Source organism: Alexandromys fortis, unplaced genomic scaffold (assembly GCF_014885135.2).
Source record: "Alexandromys fortis isolate MF-2015 unplaced genomic scaffold, M_Fortis_MF-2015_v1.1 scaffold_15, whole genome shotgun sequence".
Taxonomy (NCBI): domain Eukaryota; kingdom Metazoa; phylum Chordata; class Mammalia; order Rodentia; family Cricetidae; genus Alexandromys; species Alexandromys fortis.
Genome location: NW_026067911.1, coordinates 7300114 through 7316386, shown reverse-complemented (window position 1 = coordinate 7316386; position 16273 = coordinate 7300114). Strand labels below are relative to the sequence as shown.

General features: G+C 40.5%; 1 long non-coding RNA gene across 1 annotated transcript; it reads right to left on the bottom strand.

Annotated features, from left to right (window-relative positions):
• Window positions 1-9608: 9608 nt before the first annotated feature.
• LOC126499170 (uncharacterized) lies at window positions 9609-15519 on the bottom strand. The gene is made up of 4 exons (XR_007591016.1): window positions 15298-15519; window positions 12922-13021; window positions 11751-11835; window positions 9609-9643 (listed from the first exon to the last, which is right to left on the bottom strand). It is a non-coding gene; the product is annotated as an uncharacterized lncRNA (long non-coding RNA).
• Window positions 15520-16273: the final 754 nt, after the last annotated feature.

The window sequence follows — 16273 nt, the reverse complement described above, 5'->3', positions numbered from 1 at the left end:
CAGAAATACATATACATATAACAAAATTGACCTTCAATTTGTATCAATAAAGCAAGATCTATACCAATGCATATCCCCCTTTAAATGTAAAGAAACATTTATAAACAATATTTGGGAATATGGGCGTAGTTTTTTCTCTCCAAACTGCTTCCTGCTGAATAGGGGCGTCGTTAATTAGGTCGTTCATGATATAACCTGTGTGCTAGTTTCATCTCAGTTGGCAATTGAGCGAAGCAATTTTTTGAGGGTATTCACAGCAATCTTTCAGGGGGTCTTGGTCCATCAAACCATATTAGTCTGGAAGTAATTCACAGGTCCTCATCCTCTGTGGAAACAAAAGAAGAACCTCTTTTCCAAAGCAATTTATCCTTAGGTTCATATTTTGAAATCAAGAGACCTTTAAAATATATATGTTGGTTTAGCTTAGTAGCACATACAATGAAGTATCTCTCTGTACTTAGTTCCTTCACAGTCAAAAAATTCAAAGAAAACACAATAATATACATAATCGAGACTTTCTTTGCATGTTCCATCTTTAGTTGGCTTCTCTTACTCTATTACTCTTTAATAATTATTTTGTTGTCTTTACTCCTTTAATCTATGACTGTCTGTACTCTGTCTCTTTAAAAAGACTTTGTTATATTTTTTATAAACCATTTATTTCCTTTTATGTCTTTCTATTTCTTTACTTTCCCAAGCCTGCATACATTTATCCAATACTGTGACCCATTTAGAGCTCTATTATGTCTGAATCTGTCCTATTGTGTATCTGTAATTCTTTACTGTCAGGAGCACTTCTTAAAATGCTAAGCACTTCTTAAAAACTTAAGCTCTGCCGTTGTTAGGGGAAATATAGTACTTCCTGCTTGCTCTGCCCAGTCTGACATGGCAAAACTGTTTGCTGACTCTTAGAGCCATGCTCACAGCCCCATTTTAGGCACACAACCAGTCTAGGTTGCCATTAAGCAAGTTGTAGCACTCTGGTCAGAAACCCCATTTAAATGTTCCATAGCCAGACCTCCAAAAAGAGCCAGAGCCAGTTGTGCTGGTTAATCAGGGGGGAAAAAAGTAACCACACAGCTACTACTGTGCCCTGTGACATCTTGCTCACTGCAAGCTTATCTAGAAAAAAAATTGTGGCTGCCAAGAAACTGTGCTAAACTCTGTTCTTTTGTGTCTAGAAGTCCTTTTCAATCCTTTTTGGGTTTTAAGTGGATTTTAGTCAACCACGTTGGCACCAATTTGCTGAAGGAAGGCTACTTGGCCACTTGTTGGCTCCTGGGCCATCCAGACCCCAGAAATAATCACACAGAAACTGTATTAATTAATTAAGTCACTGTTTGATTTATTAGCTCTAGCTTCTTATTGGCTAACTCTTACATCTTAATTTAACCCATTTCTATTAATCTGTGTGTTGTCATTTGGCTCTGGATTACTGGAAAAGTTCAGTCCAGCTCCAGTGGGGTTACATGGCTTCTCTCTGATTCCTCCTTCTTTCTCCTGGCAGTCAGTTTAGTTTCCCCACCTAGCTCTGTCCCCCTATAGCTCTGCTATAGGCCCAAAGCAGTTTCTTTATTTATCAATGGTAATCACAGCATACAGAGGGAAATCCCACACCAGCTTTTTACGAAAGTCCTGACCATGGAAAGAAATGTATCTGTGACTCTTGTTCCTGCTCTTAGGATGCTCTCCCTCCTGTTGGGGTGCCTTGTTCAGCTTCAGTGTAACACTTCTTTTTCTTTATCTTACTATATTTTATTTTGTCATGCTTGGTTGTTATCTCTTAGAAGGCTGTTCTTTTCTAATGAGAGACAGAAAGGAGGTGGATCTGGAGGGGAGGGAAAGAAAGGTGAAACTGGGAGGAGGAAGAGAGGAAAAATTATAATTAGAATATATTTATGAGAAAAGAATTTCTTTTCAATAAAAAGAACCTTTCTTTTTTTACCTGGGAGATATTTATTTTCTAGCCTCTCAATTCCAGTTATTTGGACTTGTTTGTCACTTTTTTAAGAAGTAGGTATTTCAAATATTTATATTTAAAATATTGACCTGTCCATTTAATCAGGTAAATAACTCTTGTTTCTCATGAAGAAGCATGGCACTAATTCACAAGACACTTTTGTAACTATGAACAAACACCCCTTCTCCTATGTTGCAAATTAATGATTTTTAGAATTTAGAAATTAGGCTGTATGATATTTCATATCTCTTCACACCCTGTTTGTATGACACATGATACTACTATTCTGTAAATTAAAAATTGTTTTTTTTTTTTAAGATGGGGAAAAGAATGCTTTTTCTACCATCTTCCTGTACAATCTCCCACCTAGCATAAAACAGAACAGAACACAGTAAGGAGGATTTGGTTGAGGCTTTCTCTATAACTCTTGAAGCCATTCATCTTCTCACAACATGGTTTTGTATAATAAAGACAGTGCTAGTGTTTGCAATTGTTAGACGTGTCAGGAAAGAAACCCAACATGCACTTTCTGCCAAAGTGCTCTGAAAAGAAAGGCTGCTCAATGTTCACGGACATTTACAGGTTAGGGAGAGCTGGGGAGTCATGGAGTCAGCTTCTCTCCATGAACTTGATCTTTCCCAGAGGAGGCTCCCCTGCTCTGCAAACTTCTGGTTTTTCTCCTTGGTTGTCTTACCTCATTCCTGCATTCCTGGACCAAGTAACAGAACTGATCAACTTAGCCCAGCCTGGGCTAGTAAAGGTAGCCAAGACTCACCCAGTTCTGGCCTGGTGTTGTGAATATGCTGCTGTCTTCCTTCTGGAACCTTCTACTATTTCATGTGTTTGATGTGTTACCTCCCCCATGTCTTACGTGGTAGCACACTGTGCTTGCCTTGTGAAAACCCTCTTAGAAAGTGGCTGTCTGGATAGGACTGCACCTTACTCAAGAGCTAGAAGGGAATCTGCTTGGAAACACTGTGAAGACACAGGTCACAAGTCATAGACATAGGCATTAGTATACCGTCTACTAGGATAAAGGTGATTCCCAGGGAGACATCCTGTATACATCCAAGGCCAGTTCCCATGGAGTCTCATCAGGCCAGGGATAGGCTTCAAGACCAACCTTAAGAAAAGAGCTGAAGAGAAAAATTTGAAATAAAAATGGCAGAGCAAAGGAGACAGGTGTGCTTTTAAATCTTTTCCTTGAAATATTTGTATATACCTTTTCCCTTCCTACAGGCTGAGATGTGGCAGGAACCCATTAATCCTGTGACCCTTTTGTTAGCACGGCAGAGGTACCCATACACTTTGGCTCAACTGTCTTCAACCGAACTGTTTCTTTGGAGGGAAGGCAATGCCTATATTTTCATTTTTAAATTGAAGAACATTTTAATTTATTCATTGTGGGTGAGAAGAGTGGACTTCTGTGCCATAGCATATATGGAAGGTCCCAGGATGATTTGCGGGAATTGGCTCTCTCCTTTCACTACATGGGGCTCCAGACTCCAACGTAGGTCGTCAGTCTTGGCAGAAAGTGCCTTGACTCACTAAGTCATCCCATCTTTTCTTAACTCACTGAACATGATAGCAAATTAATATAAGCATATCCACAAGAAGGAGAATGGAAACGAAACTCTAAAGCAATTTGGGTGCAATTGTCTTAACAACCAAGCAGTGGCTATGGAAACCTTAGCAGTTAGTCACTCAAGTACAGAGATCTCCAGAAAAGATGATACTGTGACCACCATCAAATTTGGTAAGATTCCTCCCTATGATAATTTACAAAGAGAACCAAATGTCAAAAGACTCATAAGAAATTTCTGAGTGCTGAGTATGTTAGCCAAAAGTTTGTGGCTTTTGGAAGAATATCAGGAGAGAATTGGGGAAAATAAAGAGCAGTTTGAAGAAGCGAGAGAGGAAAATTATGTTCTGATAAAGAAAACTCATTGCCTGTATCCTGAACTCTAGATTAACTGATATGAGCCACGAACTGTCTCACAATGATGGGAAGCCAACTGTTGCTAAACTGTAAGTACTATAAGCTAACATTGAGATGGGAGGCCTTGAGAGGGCCTTCCATCTGGGTCGTGTGCTGGTGGCAAGACCATAGAACACAGCCCACAGTACACTAGAGACAAGAGCAATGCTCTTCAATCTCTCTTGTTTCCTGTAGTCCTAAGGCAGCCATTATTGGCTGTAGAGACACATACATGGACCAGCTCTTAATAGAGATTTGGACACATTTGGGACTGGACAAGGACTCCACACAAGACTCTCTGTGAACGAATAGACAAGAGACCATTAGTATCGAGGGCTTTGTACCAGCTGAGACATTCCAAGTCTGAGCTACAAATGGTTGTATTTAATCTGCCCTATAAACCCCTGATCCTCCAACCCCCACAAAGAGCCAATATCAATGTCAGTGGACAGACTGTAGTAAACAGGACGAAACCTTCTTTGTATCATAGAGGACAGGGGACCAGAAATTCTTTTTAGACAGTAGAAACAGTGCTGCCCCGAAATCTTACTCTACTCCCTTGGCAGGGGCCTTTGCAATTCCTTCTCCCTAGGGACCCATTGTTAGTATGACCACGCTTTTCCCGTTTGCTCGTTTCCACAGGAGAATAATCAGCAATCTGTTCCTTAGCCCCTGCTGAATAGGGGAGCTAAGGATTGAGGCTAACAGTCTCATTTTGTTCATTGTTAGACTCGGATCTGCACTCTGATTTTCTGACATTGTATTATACAAAGTTTGTTCGGTGAAAAACTGAAGCAACCAGACAAGTATTGGAGAGATGAACTAAGAAGAAGAGTAAATTGGGCTCAAAGTCAGTGCACGCTCTGGCCACTAACACGATGGAGCAATAACCTGCAGGAGCTGCTCTGCTATAGTAGAAGAAACAAACATAAGGTAGGTGAAGAAAAACTGTCCCAAGAAATCAACACAGGCAATCCGCTAGCCCAAAGTACAGAAACGATATGTAACAGGATATGCCCAGCAAACACCAAGCCAACAAGAATGAAAGCTGTCCCACCTGAGGGATGCCTTGAGTCTTCAGACATTGTGACTCGATGATGCCACCTACAAAACTCACCCGTCAGACCTGGACGATCAAGTAAAGCGGGAAAATCCCTTGTGTTTAAGTAAGGTTACAATTTTGTATTGGGTGGCACCGGTGGCTCTCTCTGGCCACACATGGCCCATGGCCTGGGGTTGAACATGGTGAGATCTCAGAAAGAATCCAGCAGTCATGGGAGTAGCATCCTCCATCTCTCTATTTAGTCCAATCCAATGACACTGCTCTGACCACCCTGCAAAGCCAGGGAAGTTCTCTTGAAATGCTTAGCCTAACCTGGCAGGGAAAAACAGGGTCCTCAGACAGGGCCTCACCAAAATCACCACCTCTCCTGGTCTCATCTCCAATAGAGCGAGGATGATCAGAAACTGGCCTCTAAATTGCCAGTCATCAGGAATCCAGGTATCACCTGGAGGTCCATTCCACACTCAACAAAGTAGAGAAGGAGAAAGTGAGACTCAGCAAATAAAATTCTTTGCCAGAATGAATCTGCAAACGAAATCATCCCAAAGCACAAGAAGAAACATTGCTATATGCAGCTACGATGCCTGTCATTTTAATTATCCCATGGAAATAATATATGGAATAAATTGATATTAAAATAGTCTACTTAAAATTTTGATTGCATTTATTTGTTTATTTTGTGTGGGGGGGAGAGGGTTAATGCATGCCACAACCCTTTTGGGGAGATCAGAGGAACACTGTGGGAATTAGTTTTCTCTTTCTGCTATGTGGGGTCCAAGAATGGAATTGGGGGTGTTAAACACCCAGACATGACACATTCACCTGTTGGGAGCAGTGAGACCCCAGATCCTGAATTTCTTGTAAACAACTTGTTTTCCCCTGATCTGAGTGCCTACAGCTGCTCTGAGCACGAGACCTTCAGGAGTTCCTGATGGCAGGAGAGTGGTTTCTGGTGGGTTTGGCTGGGGCGTGGCTGGCTATCTCTATATAATCTGACCCTGAACACAATAAAGGGGGTATTCTTGGGGAATTCAAGGATGACCCGTGTCGCTGTCTCTCTGTCTGTGTGTGTTTGTGTATTTTAACCGCCAGCCCCTTGCCCGAAGCTCGCGAACTGGGTGCCAGCGCACCGAGCGCAGACAGGGGGGTGCAGAGCGCGGCTCTCACCTGCTGCACTATCTTTCTCATGGCAACCTCAGTTTGGAAGGGGCTCGTATTTGATCATATCTAATATTGACAGTGACCTCCCACTTTGTAAAGGCTATAATAATACATGCAATCCTAAATTTTACAGATTCATGTTTGTTCCTTAGTGGACATGATAGACAATGAGCTAAGATCGCTTGACAGGGGTAACCAAGAGGTGGTTGGGGTGTCAGATGCATCTTTATTTATATGCAGCGATCTCATCATGGAGTCCGTGTCCCCATAGAGGCAGGACATCAACCAGCAAGGATCTCCCAGCTCTGATGGGTTCCATACATCCATATCCATTATGTCGGACCAGCAAGGATCGCAGGGTTCCCATGTATCCATCTCCCCACAGGTGCCTGATTTGGGATTAGCAAAGATCACAGAGTTCCCACACATTCTGTGTTTCCATGGATACAAATGTGGACTCTGCAAGGAGATGAGTACCAGGGGCTTTGTTTCCATGGATTCAGGATGTAGGGTCAGCAGAGGGCAGTAGAACCCTGAAAATGAGAGCAGACTTCCTATTCCCGGCCCAGGCTGGTACAGGCTGTTTCTGCGCATTATCTCTACACAGATGGGAAGGAAATGGCAAACGGCCCTCTACGAATAATCCGGCATTAGCTTTAGACGACTATATAGTCATTTTGTGGCAGTTTTCAGAAGAGTACAGAACTGAAAACAAAGGTTAGTGGCAAGCTTGTGATTTGGCGTGTGCTGCACAGATAATAAAAACCCAGAGACGTGTTCAACCGGAAAATCAGAGAAGCAAAGCAGCCAAGCCACTAGAGAGCTTGTATCTCTATGAAACCTTCAGAATGAAAGAGAGAGTGAGTTCCTCTCTCATCCTGCCTTATAGTCCTCTCTATTGCTAAGATTAAAGGCATGCACCACTGCCCCTATGGCTAACTAGTGTGGCTGCTGGGATTAAAGGTGTGTGCCACCACTGCCTGGCCTGTACGGCTGACTAGTGTGACTGTTTTTTATCCTGGTCTTCAGGCAAGCTTTATTTATTAAACAACAAATGAAATATCACTCAATAATGAGGTGAGGACTTAGCCTCTGCTTAAATAAGTCATATTAGTACGACCACAATAGGGAAAATGAAGGCCATTGTCAGCAAATGGCTGCACAGTTCCTGTAAATATCTGAACAGAGTTTAAAGTTCAAAGCAAGATTCTTGTTAGAAACTTTCTGAAAAGTTTATTTTGTATCATCTATGAATAATTCATAAGGGAAAGCAAGCACATTTAGGGTTCCACCTCAGACCTTATTCAGGCTACAAAAGCACTGCAGTGAGTTCGGAAGGAGGAATGTTCATTAAATCATTTTATTTTTTGCTTTTGTTTTTAAAGTCAGGATCATGTTAGAGATAGCCTAGGCAGTCCTCAAAATAGTGACTCTCCTGCCTCAGCCTTCTGGGGGCTGAAATTACAGGCAAGCATAATCACATTCAACAAAAAAAGCCACCTTTTGGGGGTCTTTCCTTCTTATCTCATGTATGTGTGTGTGTAGTGTGTGTATATGTATACTTCTCTGTATATATCTCTGTGTGTGTGTGGTGTGTGTTTATGTATGCTTTCATATGTGTGTGTGTACACCTATCTGTGTGGATGTGGTGTGGATATGTGTGTGTGTGTGAGGCTAATATCAGGAATTATCCTTAGTACTTCCACCCTTCCCTTTGAGGCAGTTTCTCGGGTGAGCTCAGATCTTGCTGACGCGGCTAGCCGGCCTAGCCAGGGTGCTCTATGGCTTTGCCCAGCTCTGTCTTCTGAGACTGGAATTACAGACAGACCGCCATGCCCTATTGGCATTCACATGGGCTGTGGGAATTCAAACCCTTGTCCTATTGCTTATGCAGCAAGCTCTTTAAGCTGAGCCACCTCTCTAGTCCCTTCTGAAAGGGATGCTTTGGTGCCCATTGTATCCTTTACTGTGTACAGATCTATGGAGATAGAGTTTACTTATAATACAGCCTGTACCCTATAAATGATATGATTTAAAAAATATATCCACCGAAGTGAAGAACACATGTAATAAGGTGGAAACTATTACCCAGAATGCTTTTCTGTACCTCTTTGCAGATGGATACCTGACTGTGCAAACTTACACAGTGACTTGCCTAGATCACTCTCTTTTGGACTGACTGCTGCTAAACACATTTTTAATTTACAATGCGCTTATTTGTACAACCATTATTGTATATTAAAGAGCTCCCTCCTGCTTATTGTCAAGAGATTTTTTTTGATATAAACAAACCACAATCTGTTCACTCATCTACTGCTGATGAGGAAGGTTAGTTGCCAAATATAGCCAAATGTCTATTCTCTATCAGTTGAAATGACCTTTATTTCTCTTAATCTACTAATATGATTAATTTACACAGGCATATTTTAAAATAGTAGACAATCTATACATTCCTGGGATAACCCTATTTAAACACGGTGTATTATGTCTTTGCATACATTGGATTTAATTTGGCCAGTGCTGTTCTACTCTGTCACAAATGCAAAAAAAAAATGATAGCAGCTCATGTCATTAATGTTTAACAAATTTAAAGAATTTTTGCCATTCATAGCAGCATATTCATAATAGCCAGAATCTGGAAACAACCCAGATGCATAAAACCCCAAACTGAAACCACCTCCCTCGTCAGCAGTGCCATTTATTTTGATTGGATATGGATTTCTACACACTTGCAGTAATCATGTAGACAAAGCTTGCTAACTCTGTTACTGAGAGCCTGATTTTTTTGGTAAGGATTTCTACAACCTTCCTTTCCCACTACCAAAGCATTAGTGCCCCGACAGCCTGACATTCTCACAGACTTCTGATTTTGACAATGACTTTAATTTTTGCCATTCTAGAACGTGTTAGGACATTTCATTGTGTAACAAAATCATAGTAATTGCATTAGTCTCCTTGGCTTGTGGTGCCCTGTCTTTTTGAATCACGTACATAATTCATAATTCAAAAAAATAATCTGAGCCGCTTTTTGCTGGGTCCTAGGGGTTGCTTGTGTATTTTTCACCCACACTCACATATGTGGGGGATGTAAACTCGTGTCATTTGTACGTGCTGTGTATGTTTTCTCCCAGTCTGGTGGCATGAACTCTTGGTTCTCATTCACGTCTTTAAACGAAGAGAAATGAATAGCTTCCACGGACTAGAGCACATGAAGCTTTCCTTCTTTTGGGTTCTTATAATTTGGTGGTTGGATCTAAAAGAAAATCTTTGCTTGTTCCATTGTTGCTGATGTTTTCACCTGTGTTCTTCTAGAAGAGCAGAGCTTGGTGTGATTACTTTGAGCTGCTTTTCACTTTAAGCTATTTCTGTATGAGTCGAGAAGTCAGAATGAAAATCTTTTCCCCTTTTGGATATCCAATTCTTCTAGAACCATTTGTGAGAAACTTATTTTCCTCTTTTAATCATACTGGCTTCTTCTGAGCTTAAAAAAAAAAAGAAAAGAAAAACATTAGGCCCTGTGTTAGCCTATTTCATTCCAGTGTTCTTTATTCTTTACTTAACCTCACTAGCACACTACCTTGATTGTGGATTTTTGCTGCCACAATTCTTCTCAAGGGGTGATGTACACTCTAGGTTGCCTTTTGCAATGTCTGGAGCCATGTTTAATTATCATGGCTATAGGGTCTGGAGGAGGCTCCAGGCCTTGTGGGTGCAGGATGGGGCAGCTGACCTACAGTATTTGGGGTGGTTCCCCATAGCCAAGAACTATGTAATCCAAAATACCAAGAGCACCCAGACGGATAACTCAGGCTACACAGCCTTACAAATCAGTTACCAAAATCCCAAGGTTGCTCCTTGGTTGTTCAGATTGACTGCTTTAAATTTCAGTCCTTTAGCAGTTTTCTAGGAATGGAAAATCAAAGCCTGGTCAGGTTTGGGTTGAAATGTTTGACGAATCTCTTGGATGGTTGAGAAGAGCTCGCATATTTCTACCGCAGGGTTTTTATCCACAAGTGTCACATGTCTCTCCATACAGAATGACAGCTTCGTCTTAGCCAAAGTTGTTCAGCTTGCAATGTTCCAGTCTGTTGTGCTGTGTTAACTTATACAGAGTATTATACCTCCTCCATGCTTCTAAGATGACAATTATTTTATATTATTTCATTCATGAGTTGTTAAAGATGTGCGTCCATACTGCTTGAGAGTCACTTGACTTTACTAAACTTCCTTTTGTCTTAAAGTCTTTGAACATTTTATTTTCTGTGCTGAGTCCCCAGTGAGTGGTTTCCTTTCCCATTCTCTTCACTCTTATTTCTTTACCTCTATGTGTTATACACATATGGCATTTCTCTGACTCAGCCTACTCTTTCTATAAATCTCTTCCAGTCTGACTGTATTTTTCCCTGCCATAGGCCAAAGCAGATTTATTCATTAACTAATAAAAGCAACACATACAGAAGGACATCCCACATCATCTCCTCTTTTCTGTCTAACTAAAAATGAAGAATTTAACTTTAACATAATAAAGTTTCATATATAAAACAGTTATCAAGCAAAAATTATAGTTACAATATTTAGTTCTTTTACATTCGGCAAATTAAGTAAAATACTCTATCCTTTATCATAACTAAGGAAAACTATAACTCTATCTGTCTTCCACTCTTCAAAGACTCCAGAATGATATGATATTACCTAAGTAAACAGGAAGTACATTGTAAGCAACTTCTAAAATTCTAGAATTGACAGAGACATCTGGCTGCATGTACAGTTACCCAAAGTTCTTCTGTAACACTGGGGCATCCATCTTCAGCCTACAGGCCCAATCTTGCAGACTTTTTCATGAAGCAGGAAGCTTGAAACACTGTTTAGCCTTTATTGGCAATTTGTCAGTTACTTTCTTCTGTGTCCTGCAGAATGTCTGGTAGACTCTTTCACAAAGTAGGAACCTTCGAAGACTGTCTTACCTCCTTTGGTAGGTTTATCAGTCTTTTTTCTGTGAGTCCTATATATGCAGTTCATAAAGCATACCATAAAGCATTCCAGGAAAGAGTAGTTTCTTGCCCAAATGGCTAGCCCTGTCACATTGAAGGCAACTTCCAAAACAAGTTTCTTCAAAGTCTATCAACCTCTTAAAGTAGATTGGTACTACCTAAAGCAGACATGTCTCACTGTTGAGAAAAATCTAAATTTTTATAACTTTTTAAATGCCATATTCTATAGGTCTTTGAAGTGTTGAAGACTATCTATCTAACTAAAATATATCTCTATATGTCTAGAAAACCTAACTAACATGACTTCAAGTTTTACTAGTATAGATGACTATTAATCTATATTTCTTAATTATACACTATCTTTTTAAATGAGCTACACACACAAAATACCATAAACAAGAGCAGAAATACATATAAAAAGTGTAAATTTGTATCAATAGATCAAGAGCCATACAAAGCATTCATTTCTATATTATATCCCCCTTTAAATGAAAACAAACATTTTTAAGCAATCATTTCTGGAATTTTGGTATTGATTTCTCCAAACTGCTCCCTGCTGTTTGTTGGATGAAGTATGTTTTTAGGGTTCATACAAACCTTTCAGGGGCTCTTGTTCCATCAAACCACATTAGCCTAGAAGGAATCCACAGGTTCTCATCTTCTGTGGAAACAAAAGCAGAACCTATTTTTCAAAGTAACATAATCTTAGACTCTACTTTTGAAATCAAGATACCTTTAAAATATATATATGTTGGATTAGCTTAGCAGTCTGTACAATGAAATGTAACTCTGTACTTAGCTTATTCACTGTCAAAAAATTTAAAGAAAACATAATAATTTGCACAATCTAGACTCTTGGTGTATATTCCATCTTTATGTGGCCCTTTAAAACTTTATTTCTTTTTAATATTTATTTTATTATCTTTTCTCTTTTAATCTATGGTGTCTTTTGCGTATATACTTTTGTGTATACTCTTTTTTTTTCTCTTTCTCCACCAAGCCTATGTACATTTTTTTTTAAACACACTATGACCCATTCAGAGGTTTATTTCTGTCTGACTGTTTTTATTGTGTATCTGTAATCATTTTCTGACCAGGAGCACCTTTTTAAAAAATGCTAAGTGGGCATGGCTAGGGCCAACTCCACAGACCTGCTTGTTTGCTCTGCTCAGTCTATCATGGTAGAGGTATGTTCACTGCCTCTTTGAGCTATGCTCACCCCCTCAGCTCCAGGGACACAGCGGGTCTATATTGCCATTAAGCAATGTGTAACACTCTGCTCACAAACTCCATTTAAGTGTTCCATAACCAGATCTCTCAAAAGAGCCAGAACAATTTGTGCCACCAGCAAGAACTAGGAATCCATGCCTTAAAAAAGTCATACAGTTTTTGCTGCTAATGCTGAATCAGGAAGCCTTTTATTAAAGGAACCATACCTCTGTTCTCTGCCAGCAAACAGACTATCTGAAAAAAATACGGCTATTAAGAAATTGAACTTGGCTCCTTTTTTTTGTGGGTCTAGAAGTTCTCCTTTTTTTTTCTTAAGCTTTCTCAAGCCTTATGTGTGTCCATGCCCCAGTGGTAGGTGCCATTTGTAAATGGAGATTGTTTGTTTATCTCCTGGTCACCCAGACCCAAATAATCACACAGAAACTATATTACTTACAACACTGTTCAGCCAATAGCTTAGGTGTCTTTCTAGCTTGCTCTTACATTTGAATTAAACTGGTTCTATTAATCTGTGTATTGCCACAAGACTGTGACTTACCTGTATGGTTCCTGTGAGTTCTTTTCCTTTGGCAGCTACATGGCATTTCTCTGACTCTTCTTACTCTCTCTATGTATATCTCTTCCAGCCTGGCTATATTCTGCCCTGACAAAGACCAAAGTGGTTTTATTCATTAACCAATAAAAGCAACACATATATAGAAGGACATTCCACATCATTACTTGGCTATAAAAAAAAAAAAACAATGATATAAAATTTGCAGGCAAATGGATGGAACTAGAAAAAAAATCATTCTGAGAGAGGTAACCCAGACCCAGAAAGACAAACATGGTATGTATTTATTCATAAGTGGATACTAGATGTAAAGCAAAGGATAACCAGAGTATAATCCACAACTCCAGAGAAGTTGGGTAACAAGGAAGACCCTAAGTGGGACCCATTGGTGGCACTGAGAAGGGGAAATGGGCGAGATCTCCTGGGTAAACTGGAGGCAGGAGGGGAGGAAATGAGGGATGAGAACATGAGGGAATGGCATGGTCAAGTTGGGGGAAGGATGGAGTGGGAGAGCAATGAAAGAAATATCTTGATAGAAAGACCCATTAAGGAATTAGGGAGAAACCTGGTGCTTGGGAAATTCCCATGAATCCACAACAATGATCCCAACTAAGTTTCCTAACAATAGTGGAGATGCTGCCTGAACTGGCCTTCCCTTGTAATCAGATTGGTGACTACCCTAATTGTCATCATAGAGCCTTCATCCAGTAACTGATATAAGCAGATGCAGAGATCCATAGTCAAGCACTGAGTTGAGCTTCAGGAGTCCTGTCAAAGAGAGGAAGGAAGGATTATATGAGGAAAGGGGTCAAGATCATGATGGAGAAATTGACAGAGACAGCTGAACCAAGCTAGTGGGATTGACGCTGGACTGACAGCTGAGGAGGCTGCATGAGACCAAGCTAGGACCTTTAGATGTGGGTAACAGTTGTGCAGCTTGGTCTGTTTGAGAGGCCCCTGGCAGTGGGACCAAGATCTATCCCTGGTGCATGAAGTGGCTTTTTTGGAGCCCATTCCCTGTGATGGGATGCCTTGCTCAGTCTTGATGCAGGGGGAGGGGCTTGCTCTTAACTCAACCTAATGTGCCAGGCTTTGTTGACTACCCATGGGAGGCCTTACCCTTTCTGAGGAATGGATGGAGGACAGGTGGGCGGAGGACTAGGGGGCAGTGGGAGGAATCAAGTGAAGGGGAACCATGGTTGGTATATAAAATGAATAAAAAGTTAAAAATTTGAAAAAATAATTTTTGCCCATGTTTTTTTTAAAAGAGGCACTTGTTTTAATTTAACTGCTCAAAAAATTCCCTAATTTGTCCAACTTTAAGATATTACCCAGCCAAACAAATACAGAGACCCACAGCCAGACATTAAACAGAGAGTGAGTCCCAGAGCCAGAAATTATGCAGACAGTGAGAGACCTTGGAACACTTAGTCCTAAACGGGATGCCTCCCCCAATTCCCTCCCCTCAGGGCTCAGGAACCCCTCAGTAAAGGATGCAGAAGGAGTGTTAGAGCAAGAAGGGATGGAAGACACGGAGAAAATAAGCAATCTTCCTGCTATCCCTCCTACACTTGGGTTATAGATCTGCTTTCCTACGCATGTGATTGGGCCATCTTATTAACCCCTACATCTTTACATTCGGAAAATGTGTTTTATCTCATATTTCTAGAGCCTGGCCTAATATATTCAAGAACGTGCAACAGAAGATTTTAAATAGTATATCCAGACACCTGGCTTCATGTAGATCCATATGCATTTTCTGCATGTCAGGATTCTGGGGTCAGCTCATCTTTCTTGGTCACTTCTGAAACCTTGCCCTTTTATAGGTCTACTCTTGTCAAATTCATCCATGATGTAAGTGCATATATAATCCCTCAATGGTAGATTTAACCTTGTGTTCCCATTGGGCCGGTATATTCTACTTGCCATTAAGTTTGTGGGGACTAGGGATTAAGTAGCCTTATTACAGCAATGATTTGAGATTGTAGACATTTCCAGAATTTGGATGGTTCAAGGAAACTGAGGCAGACCCAAATGTTCACCTCCCCTGAAGACTTCACCACTCCCTTTACACAGTCAAGGCTATCAACTACTATCCTTTGACCTTGCCAGGCATTCTTATTTTAAGCAAAACCATGTTTATTGACATTTAATATTATTACCAGTCAATCAACTTTATCATAGAGATTTTGAAATTATTTAGGAATTTTAAAAGTTATGCTAGGAGGTACTGTTGTAAGGAGTGGAAACTATAGGATGCCCTAGAAATGGGAAATATTCATTGACACCCATGTCTGTCTACAGACATTGCCTTTGGAAGTTGAGAGGGACACTGGAGAGTGGTTGAGCACCAGTTCTTACCTTGAAATAACATCTCTGGGCAGTCAGATCATCATCTTCTGCTTTTTAACAATGACAATAGCTCTTTCTTCTTGTGGCCTTGGCTTTGGATTCTCACTGGTCCTCACCAAGCTCAGGGCCCAGCAGTCAGTCAGAGGACACAGGACAGCAGCTTCCCTCTGTTCAGCATTATGAAGCTATAGGCTCTCCAGTCAGGGCTACAAAAGACTTCTGTTTTAGGCCTTGCTTCCATTTTGTGGGTTAGTAGTTCAATGTGGCAAGAATTCTCAAGCAGACTGAGTCATCTCAGTATTTCTACTGCAATTTTAGGCTAACACTGACTTTTACAAGATAGAAAAGCATCTGTTCGGGTTTTTTTTTTTTGTTTTTTTTTTTTTTTTTGTATCTACCCCAGAATAATACTGGAGACCTAAAGTTTAATTATACTATTTCCTCTTGATTCTTTTCTTAGTAATTTTGGTCTCTGTTCAATATACTGTAAACCTTATAGTATAAGTCAAAGAATTGTTAAAATGCCCTTATGAAATGTCCAGCATAGTCTTCAGCTCATGCCTGGCTAGGTTAAATACCTTTTCTGTGTTCTCATCTCACTTCTGTTACATTTTTCTCCCCAGAGAGGACGGCCTTTTTCCTGTCCAACACAAACAATAAGTCCTAAGACAATTATGAATTTTGATGCAAATTCTTCTAATTTTCTAAAACTATAAAAAGAAAACTTTCTGGACCTCAGAAGATCAGAGCTGGGACCGCATCCTCAGCTGCTACTGATGAGTGTCCCAGTTCTGCTCATCTTTTGCCCGGGGACAGATAACATCTGCGAGAGACCATGGGAGTTGGTGAAGAGACATCAGTGTGTAGTGGGGGAACAGTGGAGAGAAACACCAAGAAGGACAGCTTCAGAATCCAATAAAGAGAGCGAGACCATCTCCTATGTACTACGAAACCAGGCATCATGTTTATGTCTTGAGTATCAACC